Source organism: Musca domestica, unplaced genomic scaffold, assembly GCF_030504385.1.
Source record: "Musca domestica strain aabys unplaced genomic scaffold, Musca_domestica.polishedcontigs.V.1.1 57, whole genome shotgun sequence".
Lineage (NCBI taxonomy): Eukaryota > Metazoa > Arthropoda > Insecta > Diptera > Muscidae > Musca > Musca domestica.
Genome location: NW_026712358.1, coordinates 4,408,362 through 4,423,358, shown reverse-complemented (window position 1 = coordinate 4,423,358; position 14,997 = coordinate 4,408,362). Strand labels below are relative to the sequence as shown.

The 14,997-nt window shown below is 36.8% G+C and overlaps 1 protein-coding gene and 1 long non-coding RNA gene across 2 annotated transcripts in view; both read right to left on the bottom strand.

The window, feature by feature from the left end:
• Nucleotides 1–14,997, bottom strand: part of LOC101896102 (paired box protein Pax-6-like) — a 122,455-nt gene that overhangs the window by 39,241 nt on the left and 68,217 nt on the right.
• LOC131805513 (uncharacterized) lies at nucleotides 2,032–4,025 on the bottom strand. Its single transcript, XR_009343699.1, has 2 exons — nucleotides 3,643–4,025; nucleotides 2,032–2,400 (listed from the first exon to the last, which is right to left on the bottom strand). It is a non-coding gene; the product is annotated as an uncharacterized LOC131805513 (long non-coding RNA).

Below are 14,997 nucleotides of genomic sequence, written 5' to 3'. Positions count from 1 at the left end.
GCGAAAAAATTATAATCAAAATGTTAAACTTTTGAGGAGAAGCTACCGGAAGATGTGGGCCGATAGATTCCATATTCACATAAGATCTCTAGTTTGGAGAGATATTTAGATGTTCTAAGCAGGAAAAGAATCGCTGACTTTTTTCGCTAGTTATGAAGGGGAGATACCAGAAAGAGAGGCTGATATCTACCATCTTCTCACCAGATATTTTGTTAGTATGTGTGAAGAGAACCGGATGCTTATTTCGGATTTTATCAGATACCTTCTTCGAGGGTTTTCGTGTGCATCAGCCAACCAGATAGATGGACGAATGGAGCGACGGACAGACACCGCTATATCGATTCCAAATATCCAAAATTCGTCCAAAGAGACCGTTATTTCGATGAGAAAAATTTTGAAATGAAAAAACTGCAGCCAACTTCAGACTGCTGTCATTTCTAAGCCACTTATCCGACAGCTGTTAAAATTATTCCAGTGACAGCTCATTATATTGTTTACAAGCGTACAAGGCATTTTGGTGAGAATTTTCCAGAAAAAAGTTATTCGCCAAGGAATTCATGCGTGATAGTGTGATTTCTTTATATTTTGCTGGAAAACCACAAGTCGCTATCGTTCCAGCATTTAAATGTGAATGAACCTTTTGTGTCTCGTATCGTAGCTCGTTACCGTGATACTGGTAGCGTAGCCCGGCACCAAGGGAGTGGCCGGAAGAAAACAGCAACATCAGCAGAAATGGTTCGAAAAGTAAAGAATTGACTTGATCGAAACCCGTGACGCAGTGGCTGAAAAATGGCTCGTGAGCTGAACATATCGCAATATCCCATTCGGCAAATATTGAAAACTGAGATAATGGGAGAGATAAGATGAGGGATAAAGCCATTGAAATTCCAAAAACTGCAAGAACAGAAAGAAAATAGGCTCAAAATAGCTAAAGGGTTGCTTCGCTTGGCCGAGAGTTTTGAACTGCCGAATTTGGTTTTCTCCGTGTCCGATGAGAAAGCATTCGTTGTCAAAGAGGTCAGCTGAAATTTTGCACCTCCGGTTGGCCACCAGAACTCAAACGCCGGCCATGGTGATGGTGTGGGCCGCAATAACAGTCGATGGCCGCTCTCCGCTCGTATTAATCGACCATGGCATTAAAATAAATGCCGAATATTATTTTATATTATATTATAATATTATATATATTATAATATTCTGGAGGGAGACCTTGGACATTCCAACAGGACAGCACCATCGCACTCAGCATGCGCAACCCAAAAAAGGTTAACAAATGAGGTTCCTCGCTTCACTTCCAGTGCACAATGGCCACCACCAATCCGGATACCAAGCCGTTGGACTATTGTGTCTGGAGTATTTTGGAAAGCAAGGTTGGCACTAAAAAATACCAAAGTATCGATCACCTCAAGCAAGAGCTTCGCCGTGAATGGGCCAAAATACCGCAGAGCAACATTCGGGTGACGTGTGACGGTTTCATTGACCGTTTGAAGGCCATAATTCGTGTCAAAGGTGACCAATTCGACCAAATCTAAACTTATTCTAAAATTTGATGCTATTTCCGACATTTTTTGCTTTCATTCAATAAAATTAAAAAATAAAATGTAAAAATTATGGCGTTTGACTTTGTTGCAGTTTTATTATCTCACCCTGGATATGTATCCATCATGTCATTATATGTGGCCTCTATGAAGACGTGACCTACATAGACAATTTTCCGCCGTAGGTTGCAGTACCCATTTTGTGCTTCACATACGAAATACATGAAGACTTGAACCTTCATTCGCCAATTTTTGTCATAGGCTGTTGAATTCATTAAAAAAATTTGAAACAATTACGAATATCGGGTAGAGGTTGAAGTACTCAGAAGGAACTCCAATTGTAGAATTTTAGACAATTCCATTAAAAAATGTGACTAAATTCATCAAAATACCGAATATCGGGGAGTGCCGCAAGGTGGACCTATATAGCCAATTTTCAATACCAAAAGTCCTGCAAACCTAACACACATGTGAATAAATTTGATCAACCTACTTCACTTTGTTCGGAAGCTATCGTGACGTTTATTTTTTATTTTCCAAGTCTTTTCCGATGTCGATCAAATAATGACATTGGAGAGAACAATTTTTCTGAACATTTACATTTTGCACACAAGTCTTATTTAATTATGCCAGGTTTTTCATGGAAAAATTACCAATATCTTGAGTCAAAAATTGTAACATATCTACTGCACAGATTATTGGAATTTTATATTTTTGTATAAGACTTCTATGGAATTGTATGTTCATATATGGCCTCAATGACTCGTTCTATACATCAAAATTTTCGAAATGATAGTTTCAATACTCGAAGAAGAGTCCTTTGTAACAGAAATGATACACATTGCGGTTATTCTTTGAAAATCTGCAATTAATACACATTAGAAGTTTACCTGCAGAAGAATACGAGGCTTAATCAATCTTCAAGTATTATTTCGACAAATGATAGTTATTTACCCATCTGTTGACATCCCAACCCTCAACTGGTTAATAATTAGACCTCTTATAACATAATTTGCCATTGTCATCAAATCTATAATTTTCCATTCTATACACCAAAAAAACTACTACTTTTCCTAACACCACCCCCTCCTCCCACTTTCCTCTCCCTGGTCGTTCATCCAACACCATAATTCAGGATAATACCCTAATAAACAAACGGATCATTAAACAATTTGTCAAATAACAATCATTGAAATCAGGCATGACTGGCAGCAGAAGCAGCAACAACAAAACAGAAAATATGTTACAACAACTACCACTAACCACAAACACCATACAGACCAGAAGACGGAATTCCTTGAGGCCTTCTAAGGCTATCATAGGAAAAAAATGTTTCAAGTCCTTTTCACCCGACGTTAAGTGAAAAAATAATAGTTGCTGCCTTCCCCAAGAACTTAATATTCATGAAACCAATAGCACGGCCTGAGGCCACACAGCAGAGGGAAAAAGGGGTTTGTCTGTAAGAGTAAACACACCCAGTAGCTGGTGCATGGCTGGCTGTTTGATTTTTGCTCCTTAGACTGGTTGTAAAATTTCTATTTTGTTTTTGCTGCACAAAACGGGAGAAAGTTGTGCCATTCCAACCCATTTGCTGTTTGGTCTGGCAGATTTGGATAATTGCATTTGGTGGAGTAATCCTTTAATGCCCTCTGTTGTGCTACTGTGCAGCGTACTACTGCTAGGCAAAAGGATGCCGATGTCGATGATGTTTCTTTTTTGTTCTTCCGAAACATGTTCATTTGATAAATACCCGAAGAAGGGGTGTCACAACTACCCCGCAATGAGTGTTTGTGGTTAGCCCATAACCCATACCACAGAGAGCCCGAAACGCCCAAGGCCATGCCAAGAAGGGTAATCGAGCTAAAGAGTTTGTGTTGTTGGCCGAAAATAAGCTTAGCATTAACACATCTGTTCTATTCACTCAACAATGCTGCCGAGCAGCTACGCACATTTGCCACTTTTGACACAGTGGCAAGCCGGACAAAAAATGAAAAAAAAAAGTTTGAAGTGTTTGTTTTTTTAAACGTTTCCTTAACACAAGACCCCTTCGATCTGGCCCTTAGAATAATCAGTTGTTTATTCATCATTGTAATAACATATTCACCCTCTCTCAAATTTTGTTTTGTTTTTGGTATTTTTTTGGTGTTCAATCCGCCTTTGTAATAATGTTGCACATTTGTAAACAGCAGCGATGATGACGAGGATGATTTGGCTGCGCTTCAATGCATTTGCAGCTCATTTTGCTGGAGGTGATATCGCTCTATTTGCTTTCCATATGCCATGAATTTTGAACAAATTGAAGACTTGTTATCGATAAGAGGTCCTTTCAATTGTTGGAGAATATGAAAATTTGAATTTGAATGAAAATATTTTATTTCGAATTTCCAGAAAGCGACGATGACTTGAAAGCATTGGCCAACTTGATTTTGAAAAAAGGAAGAATATGGTTGAACATAAATTATTAATTAATTTCTGAATTTTATTATAATTCCGAAATTCAATTTAATACAAAAAAAAAAAATTAATAAAAAATAAAAGTTTTCGTAAAATTTTTAAATAACGTGGCATTTTCTACCCCTTTCACGCGAAAAGTGATGCTCAAGTCAAGTTTTATGACATTAGCCACACTCCATCTCACTTAGTGCAATGTATACCTTTTTAGTACCAAAAGGGACAACTTTTTTGGTCAAATTATGTGGAATACCTAATCTTAGTTAGAGAAAAATAACATACAAATAAGTTAAAAATTATCAGTTTTGCCGACAATTGTATAACCTCAACCAATGTTCGAAGATTTAAATATATTTTGACTTCTGTTATGATTATTCGAATTGTTGACCCTCTATGGAGTCGGTTCCGAAAGAATGGTCCAATATTGTCCATTTCATATGGGACTTCAAAAAATATGATAAAAATATTGCGACGTGCCAGGTTTGGACTAAATCGACTACTTGCTTTACTTTATTTGAAATATGTGATAAATTTTAGAAAATATTGAAATGTGCGTGAGGTACCATACCCAGTGAATTGAAGTATTCCATTTTCACATTTCCTCTAACACATATACAAATTCTGGTATAGGCAAAATTACAAGAAAATCTAACATTTCACGAAATTAAAAAATTCCGGCTTTCTAGTTGAGAGAAATTTTTAGATATAGTAAGTTGTAAAGAATCGCTGACTTGTTTCGCAATTATGACAGATAAAAGTATTGAAAATTGTGACCCTTTGTGGTGAGTGAGATGCCAGAGGGGATTCTCAGGTATGTATCATCTTCACAACAGATCTTGTGTTAGCAAAAATGTTTGTTTTGTTATGTCGCTTTCTTTGATCGTTTTATTTTTCAAAATCTTGAACCCTATGTGGGAGAGGTACCAGAAGAAATGGTCCGATCTCTAAAAATGTTTACCCTTGTGGGGTAGGTACCAGAAGGAGTGGACCGATATATCCCATCTTCAGAGTAGATCTTGTGTTAGTAAAAAAAATGTGATGTGTGAAATGCGAAGAGAACCGGATGCTTATTTCGGATTTTATGATCGTTTTGGTGGAGGTACCAGAAGGAATGGTCCGATCTCTATCATTTTTATAAGAGATTTAGTTCTGATAGATATATATTGAGATGTGCCAAGTCTGAATGGAATTGAAGGTTAGTTTCGCTTTTTATGAGCTTCATAAATATTGACAATTTTTACCCTCTGTGGGGGAGGTACATGGTGAAGTGAACCGATATTTTCCATTTTCGCACCTAATTTAGCACTATGCTAACATTAGAATTTGCAAATGTTTACCAAAATCGGATCATCCTTTCTCTTTCTGTGCAGTATTTTTTTGTAATTTCGTCCATTTGTGGGGGAGGTACCAGAAAAAGTGGACCAATATTGCCCATCTCCGAACTCGATCTAAGTTTGATAATAATATTACGATGTACTAAGTTTGGACCAAATCAGATACTCCCTTCGAGAGTTGTCGTACACACCTGCCAGACAGACAGACGGACGGACGGACATAGCTAGATTGACTTCAAATTTCTTGAAACAGATTTGGTCCAAATAGACTTAGGGTCTGAAACCGCTATTTCGACTAGACACTTTTGACCGTATCAAATGATTTATACGCTTTCTAGCCATATGGCTGAGGGTATAAATATTCAAAATGTTGACCCTGTTGTGAGGAAAATACCAGAAGGAGTGGACCGATGTTACCCAACTCCGAGTTTGGACCAAATCTGATACTCTCTTCGAGAGTTTTCTTGTGAACAAGCCAGCCAGACAGACAGACGGTCGGACACCCCTAGAACGACTCCAAATGTTCTAAAATGGATTGGGTCCAAAGAGACCTAGGGTCTAAAACCGTCATTTTGGTTTATATTTTTGGTCGTATTGGTAGTATATACCCTCTGTATCCAAAAGGCTGGGGGTATAAAAATACAATGATTTCGGCTCACACCTATAATATGCAGCACTTTATAGTACCTTTTCGTACAAATTACATATAAAAGATAAATTTATTGAAATTTCTGAAACTCTAGCTCCTTTGCGCTTTTAGCTCTTTTTGTACCTGAAAAAGTTTTTGTCAATCGGATGCCGTAGGACTTTTTATCATCGTTAACAAGGACTATATTCTAAAATTAAGAATTCAGGACCTATTACTTTTGTAATTAGTACCTTTAAGTGTAATTTTCCAAAAACTCGACCTAAGCTCTTTAAATAAAATTGTGGTGTTATGATACAACTTTTTCATCCCTCCACACCAGAAGTTGTACTTAATGCAATTCGTACCAAATTTGTAGTGTTTGTAGTGTACCAAAAATGTAAGATTTCTTAAAGCATCTTTGTATAAAATAGACAAAACTGCACACAAAATTTTAGAACTCGGGCTTCGACTGAAAAATCGTAGTACTTTTTAGTACCCTTTCGTACGAGTCCCTTACAATTCTGCCATTCCTTAAAACTCTTCCACGCACCAGCATCAACCTACACCCGAAATTTCCCCTATCTAGCACTTAAAGTAGCGTTTTCATTACATTTTATGGGATTCGGGTCATTTATGTGCACTCCGCATCAGAGGTAACCTTCATGCCATTTTTTAGAATTCTTCTTCGCATATCCGAATCTACAGAAAAGAAGTTCAGAATTCTGGCACTCAAAATACCACAATTAGTACCCCTAAAAGTTATCGTACTATTTGGGATCTAGTGCTTTTAAGCACTTTTTTATACATCATTTTAACCACTTCTTACCAAAAGTGATTCTTAACCAAATTTCAGAATTTAAGATATATCTTTAACCTTTTGTATCAAAAGTGTACGAGTTTTTTGAAACAATTTAGAGAAAACTACTAACTAAATTTAAGAATTTTGTCTTTGATAGTACTATATAGCATTTTTTGGTACCTATGAGTACGAATCTCTAAGAGTAACACCTTATGGTGTACTCCGTATCGATAGTGATTTATGCGAAATCTTAAGATTCTGTTCAAAAAGCACAGATGTATAGTAGCAAAATCACATATTTTAGTACTTGTTGGTACATTTTAGTACGCATTTTCACAAACCTAGTCTTATTTCGAATTAACACACGAATTCACGTGCGAAACTTCAAGATTTTCGGCCACTCCAATTTTTCTTTTGTCCTTTCCCTTCTCTAGAAGCATTCCTTTCTAAATTTTAAATTTCGCATGTTCCTCGCTAAATATCATTCATAATATCCCCTGTTTTATTCCCTTTGTTCGTCAATATAACGTTACGTACAATTCCCTGTGGGAGTATAAACTCCAAGGTCTTCTAATATTCCATTTTTTTTTCCATTTTCCCGACCGTTAAGCTTTATTTGATTATATTTTATGAAAATTTACATTCTTAGATTATTTTAAATGACATATCATAACCAACACCCTGCTGCAGAAGAAATGCCTGCCACATTTGAGCAACAGTTCTCAAAACAACCCAAATATTTGGTGGCATGTTCGAAACAAATCCTTTGAGATTTCTTAAAATATTTTACAACCGAATCGAACATACACCAGTTACACATGACAGTTCACACACACAGTGACACACACTCGGGCAAAGGATAACCCATGTCTTGGTGGGAAAGCTCTCTGGGAGAGGTGTGGGAACATAAACTTTAATGTAATTGTTAACAATAATTTTGACACTTGATACTTTGAATTTAATTTGGATTTAACTGCGAATGTCAATTTTCATCCTTCGAACACGTGTTGCTGTCAGGTGGTTGGCAGGATTCTGAAATGGGACTGACTGTCGTCTACAACGACAAGTGCCAAGAAATTCGCTGGCTCGAGTCACTCTCGATTTTCAAGGAATTTTTGTTTAAGAAATAATATTCTGTTTTTTATGAATCCCCCATCTGGGATATACAGTCGACGTCTTTCCTTTGTTTTCTCCGAAATCCAACAATTATTTGTAATGGAATTTTATTTTCCTTTTTGACTGGCCATTTTGACATTATGCAATTATTGTACATTAAACTTGAGTCAATCTACCATTTACACTTCATCCTTGGACAGGCCACAGTCATGTTGGTCAAGCAAATCGCTGTAAATAGAGCATTTTATGAGCTGACATTTGGATGTTTTTTTTTTGGTTCTTCTTTGTTTTGGTCCTTTTTCACAATTTCTGACACAAAACGAGTGCCGACGTCCTTCGGCCCAAAACCAACAAATGATGGTATAACTGCCAAATTGTTGTTGTTGCCATATTCCCTCACGCAAAAAAGATTGACAAGGGTGTTCCACGTATGCCCGACTTCTTTTGTTCGCATTTTCCTCGACAACAAAAGTCAAGTGAGTTGTTGGGAAATAATTTGTGGCAGCCGTGCTTTGCGGGGGTTGGGTTGTGGCATCACTGAAATCATGAAAATTGTTTTGTGCGCTCTACGACTCGTTCGGAACTTGTTGGGAAGTTTTGTAATGTAATTTATGGCTAAACGTCTGTCTGAAATTTGATAGCAGGTATCATGTGTTTGTTCACTTTTCCATTTTTTTCAGCTATGTCAATTTCGGGCTTTCAATTACTCACTTTTCTTTGGCTTAGGAATCCACCCACCAATTTTAAAAATATTATTTTTAAAAGGATTATATGCGGAAGTTTCAAATTTGAGCAATTATTGTTGCGAATTTAGCTTTTGTGGTTTTATAAAAGAACCTTGGATTCGAATATTTGATATTGGGATTAAGCGTTTTTCCATCCTTAAATAAGGTATGAATTGCGAGTAATGATTTGTGTTTAAACTTTCTAAGCTATTTGAATAATAAATCATACAAAATTCAGTTTATTCCGGTAATGTATAAAAAATTGGATCCTAAAATAATTTTATGGAGAAGAAGAAGAAGAAGCACAACTATAATATAATTATTAATTCTGTCCTACAATTATGAAACAGCAATGAATGGGACTCCCTTTCTCGGGAAATTCAGGTTCTCAGAAGCAAAGATTTTCTTGTAAGATTTATTATTTACGGCAGAATATTTTAAAATCAAAAGAAGTAGGAGTGATACCCTACAACACTACAATATGTTTAAAGCCTCCTTATGTCAAAATCAAATTTGAAAGATTTCGCTTTTGAAATGATGTCATAGAGCCCAGCCCAGATGTTACCTTTAGCTTTTTGACTAGGGGCAATATTGTAATATTGTAATATTGTGTAATATTTGCGCACACTCCGTCGTGTTGTTAGATATTCAAAACTATTTCACACGAAGGTTGTAGTCCATTTTTCAACAAAATATAATCCAATGCTTATCCAAAACTCTAGACTTCTGCCCTGTCCTAAATACTAACCTCATGAAATATTCCGTGTCGATTGGTTTTTATGTCTGATCTATAAAGCGACTTATTTTTTGGTCCATTTGAACCCCTAAAATATGTACATCTTCTAAAACAAGAGTCTTTAATTCTAACTCAAACCCTACCCCATGCAAAATTTCGTGAGAATCGGACGATAATTGCGATCTGTATATAAAATAATAAAGCAAAAAAAAAAGTGACAAAAAATATTCTCTTTTTTACTGTCAATTTCTTTTTTATTTTCTGGCAAGAGACCATTCCAAATTGATAAGAATTGTGAAAATCAGTCCAGCGGTTCTTGTTATTAGCAGAATAACTAAGATATATTTATTTTATATATACAGGGTGAGATAAACAAAAACTACAACAAAGTCAAATGCCATAATTTTTATATATTTTTTTAAAACTTTAATAAATAAAAAGCAAAAAAAAGTCGGAAATAGCATCAAATAATAGAATAAGTTTTTATTTGTTCGAATTGGTCACCTTTGGCACGAATTATGGCCTTCAAACGGCCAATGAAACCGTCACACGTTGTCCGAATGTTGTTCTGCGTTACTTTGGCCCATTCCCGGCGAAGCGCTTGCTTGAGGTGATCGACACTTTGATATTTTTTAGTGCCAACCTTGCTTTCCAAAATGCTCCAGACACAATAGTCCAACGGATTGGTACCCGGAGATTTTGGTGGCCATTGTGCGCTGGAAATGAAGCGAGGAACCTCATTTTGTAACCATTCTTAGGTGGCGCGTGCTGAGTACGATGGTGCTGAGTCCTGTTGGAATGTCCAAGGTCTGCGGCAAAAATGTTTGCGTGCCGACGGCTTTAATACACCCCTCAGAATATTTTCGCCTTAATATTCGGCATTTATTGTCATGCCACGGTCGAACAACACGAGCGGAGAGCGACCATTGGCTGTCATGGTGGTCCACACCTTCATCATAGCCGGCGCTTGAGTTTTGGTGGCCAACCGAAGGTGCACATTTTCAGCTGACCTCTTTGGCAAGTAAAAACGATCATTTTGTTTCTTTACAAACTACTGGACAACGAATGTTTTTTCATCGGATAAACCAAATTCGGCAGTTCACCACTTTCGGCCAAGCGAAGCTACTTTTTAGCTCTTTTGAGTCTATTTTCTTTTTGTTGCGGTGTAAGTTCTTGCACTTTTTGGAATTTCAATGGCTTTACCCCGAGCTCATTTTTCAATATTTGCCGAATGGAATATTGCGATATGTTCAGCTCACGAGCGATTTTTCGGCCTCTCCGACGCGGGTTTCGATCAAGTCGCTTCTTTACTTTTCGAACCATTTCTCTGTTCCATTTCCTCCGTCCACTTCCTTGACGTCGGGCTACGTTACCAGTATCACGGTAACGAGCGAAGGTAGGAGACACAAAAGATTTATTCACATTTAAATGCTGGAGTGCTCTTACGATAGTCACTTGTGGTTTTCCAGCCAAATCACGCTTAAATTCCATCACGAATAACTTTTTTTCTGGAAAATTCTCACCAAAATGCTTTTGTGCGCGTATAAAAAATATACGAAGCTGTCACTGGAATAATTTTAACAGCTGTCGGACGAGTTGCTTAGAAATGACAGCAGTCTGAAGTTGGTTGCAGTTTATTCATCTCACCCTGTACATAGAAATACAACAAGGGTATGAATAAAACTTCAAGGGTGCTGGGCGTGTATAATCTGCTAGATTTTGAGTGAATTTTGCTCCTACTCAAGAATGAGGAAAACATGCGCACCCCTATTCAAGCGACATCGAAAAATTGAGTTTTGCTCCATTTTCTTTCTGCTCTTAGAAGAGCTCCCTCTGTAGAATGCAAGTGAGTTGAACACTTTGTATAAATTTGGGCGAGTTTTTCGGAGATCTGAGTAAAACCCTTCAAAAATACCTGAAATCTATGACTTATTCAAACGGGGCCCAATATCACACATACCAAATTAAGGACAATTTCGTTAAAAAAGATCTAAAATCGACCAGTACTATAATATGCTATAGAAAAATGGACCGATGTTTCCAATTTTTTATAAAGTTTTTCGGTACCTTGACTCTAATTGACCTCTATATGAGGTATATAGTTATATGTAGCATTCAAATGGGAAGCTAAGACCTAGCTCAGTGATGTCTGTTTAGTTCAAATATGAACTTCACTTGACTGCAGAACATCAATAGTATTGCTCTCCATCTTAGCTTTCCACCTTCGCTTAGATGCAAGGGTAATTACAACAGAAGAGCGGCCACACCTAAATCGACTTAAAATGTTACCCTAATTTTTTTTATTAGTTACTCAGATTGGAACACCCCAATACGCCTTCGGTGTTACAGTAGAGAGAATAAAAATAACATCAATTGTAAAATTTGAATTTGAAAACTAAAGAGAACCCCACTTGTAACTCTTCAAAGAACCTCTCCAAGTGGGGTGTTTCTGGCTAATGAGAAGAAAAACCATTTTCTTTCATTTCTTCAACAACACGACGACATACCACAATTCTCTAATTGTTAGTCCTTTGTCACAATTATAGCTATGTAATTATAGTAAATATTATACACTCACACACATACACAGAGACATCCTTCCCATATATGTGTGTGAGTGTGTGTCCACACTCCAACACACAATGAGCCACTTATCACTTGATGTTTTGAATCCAAGTACAAATAATTGTGCCGGAAATAGACTTAAAATCCACCACTAGAGAACCCTAATAGCTTTAGAGACAACAACAACAACAACAACAACAACAACGACGACGACGACGTCACCAGCTATAAAAGGATGAGAAAAGCAACGTAAATAAACTGCTTAACGCATTCTAACACGGATGTTTTAAGTGCTTCCAAAAGAGAGAAGAACAGAGGACAAAGTAAAGCAAAACACACATCGAAATGGCTGTAAGACTTGGCGAAGGATAATGGCTGGCTGTGAAGGCGTAAGAATTTTGTAGCTCGTTAACACGACAATGTTGGCAATTAAATGTAACATTTGTGTAAACATGTTTCGCAGATAATTCTTTTGAATTCGTATGTGTGTTGTGCTGTTTTTCATAATTGTTAATGGGGCACAGTGGTTTGTGATGTGATGTCCGTTGGAAATGCAATTTTCGAATTTCGAAAAAAGGAAATTTGTGCTAAATTGTGCTAGGTTTGTGCTGAGATATTCGAAGAAAGATTTTTTTATTTCGAAAAAAATTTGAGAGAATTGCATGTTTCCAATTTCGAAAAAATTAAAGTTGTGCTGAGTCGTATTCGGTTTGTGCCCATTTGTACCGTTAAAATTTTTACAATATCTCTTACCAATTTCGAAAGAAAACGACAATTTCGAAAGTATGTCAGAATTGCAATTTTCGAATTTCGAAAAAAATAAAGTTGTGCTGGGTCGTGCTTGATTTGTGCTAACTTGTGCCGTTTATTTTTTCTCAATATCTTCAACCGTTTTCAAGATATGGCAATTTCGAAAAAAACAGTATTTTTCAGAAAAAGTGCTGTAATTTTTGTAAAAATTCAAATATCGAGATGCGGTAAATTGTGCTGAGTTGTGCTCACTTAGCACAATTTTTCGTCCATGCATAACGAATTCCCACATCTACTCGTTACTCGCTAAAAATTAAAAAAATGTATAACTTTTGTAATATTTCGCCCATGCATGGAAAATTTGTATTTCCACTCGTTACTAGTTAAACTTGGAAAAAAACATATATAACGAAAAATTGCTAGTAACGAGAAATATAAATTATTTTTTTTTTCGAAATTCGAAAATTGCAATTCTGACATACTTTCGAAATTGTCGTTTTTTTTCGAAATTGGTAAGAGATATCGAAAAAATGTTAACGGCACAAATGGGCACAAGCCGAATACGACTCAGCACAACTTTAATTTTTTCGAAATTCGAAACATGCAATTCTCTCAGATTTTTTTGAAATAAAAAATCTTTCTTCGAATATCTCAGAAATTTTTTCGAATTTCGAAAAAAAAAATTCGGCACAATTGAGCACAAACCTAGCACAATTCAGCACAACTTTCCTTTTTTCAAAATTCGAAAATTGCAATTCCAACGGACACCACTTTGGTTTGTGTGAAATTATCCTTTGAAATTCTAATGAATCTCAAACGGCATAGGGGTATACTCGTCCTCCAAAACCACTGTAAAATGTTATTTGTATACCCTCCACCATACTATGGATTCCGTTTGTAACTTTGTCATTCCGTTTGTAACTCCTCGAAACACTCATGTCGGACCCAACAAAGTATTTAATTCTTGATCAGCGTAAAATTCTAAGTCGATTTAGCGATGTCCGTCTGGCTGTCTGTTGTAATCAAGATATCTATCGAACAAATTGAGATAGAAGGCTAAAATTTTGCACACATTTTTATTTTGCCAGTAGGCAGGGCAGGTTCGTAAATGGGTCATGTACGTCAACGTTTTCATATAGCCCCCATACCGATATTCGGTATTTAGATGATTTTAGCGAATTTATTCACCGGAATTGTCTCAAATTTGGTATTTAAAAGTTCGAAATGGATACTACAGCCGTATACAGAAAATTGTCTGAGCAGGTCCACGTCTTCGTATAGCCCCCCTATAACGGTACCTCCCAATATTCGCTATTTTGATGATTTTAGCGTCATTATTCGCCGGAGTAGTTTCAAAGTACGTATTAAGAGTTCGTAATGGGAACTACAGTCTGTGACAGAAAATTGTCTATGCAGGTCCAGGTCTTCGTATAGGCCTCATATATCAGTACCTGCCTATAATCGGTCTTTTGACGATTTTAGGTACAATACTCACAGAAATTGTTTGATATGTCGTATTTGAAGTTCGTAATGTATGCTACAGCCTATGACAGAAAATTGTCTATGCTGGTCCAGATCTTCGCACAGCTCCGATATAACCATACCTCCCTATATACGATATTTTGATGATTTTAGCTACATTATTTACCGTTTATTTCAAGTTCCGAATTTGAATTTGGTAATGACTTATGACAAACAATGCCTGTGTGGGTCCACGTCGTATACAACCCTCCATATTCGACGGACCCATCTGGCAACGCCATAACTTTTGACAGAGATGTCACATCGCTTAATGACATACCGCGTTTGAAGCATCAGTCAAGGAGATTTTTACCATGAACCAATACATGCGCTCTGAAATAGCTGAAATTTACATTCAACAGAAGAAATCAATTGCGAAAACTCAACGTGCTTTTTTATTTCATTAAAAAATGTGGGAAGTGCGCCTTCTAAGAACACCATTAAACGTTTATACGAACAATTTTCGACTGGTAAGGCTCTTTCTAATCCGAAGAGGCCATATAAAAGTCGACCAAGGCGATCGGCCGATAATATCGCTGCCGTACGAGCCAGTGTTGAGAGGTCCCCAAGAACATCCCAAAAACGCCGTTCTCAGCAGTTGGGCATGGCTCGGTCCACTTTACAACGGATTATTCGCATTGATTTGCATTTGTTCCCGTACAAAATTCAATTGACGCAAAGAATGCTGCCTGCGGACAAGCCTCGTCGATTGGAATGGGCCCAAAGAGTTATGGGTCCGTTGAATATGGGCAACCCTGTAGACACCAATATAACGGCTATATTCGGTATTTTTAAAGTTTTAACAGAATTTTTTTGAGGATTTTATTTCCAAAT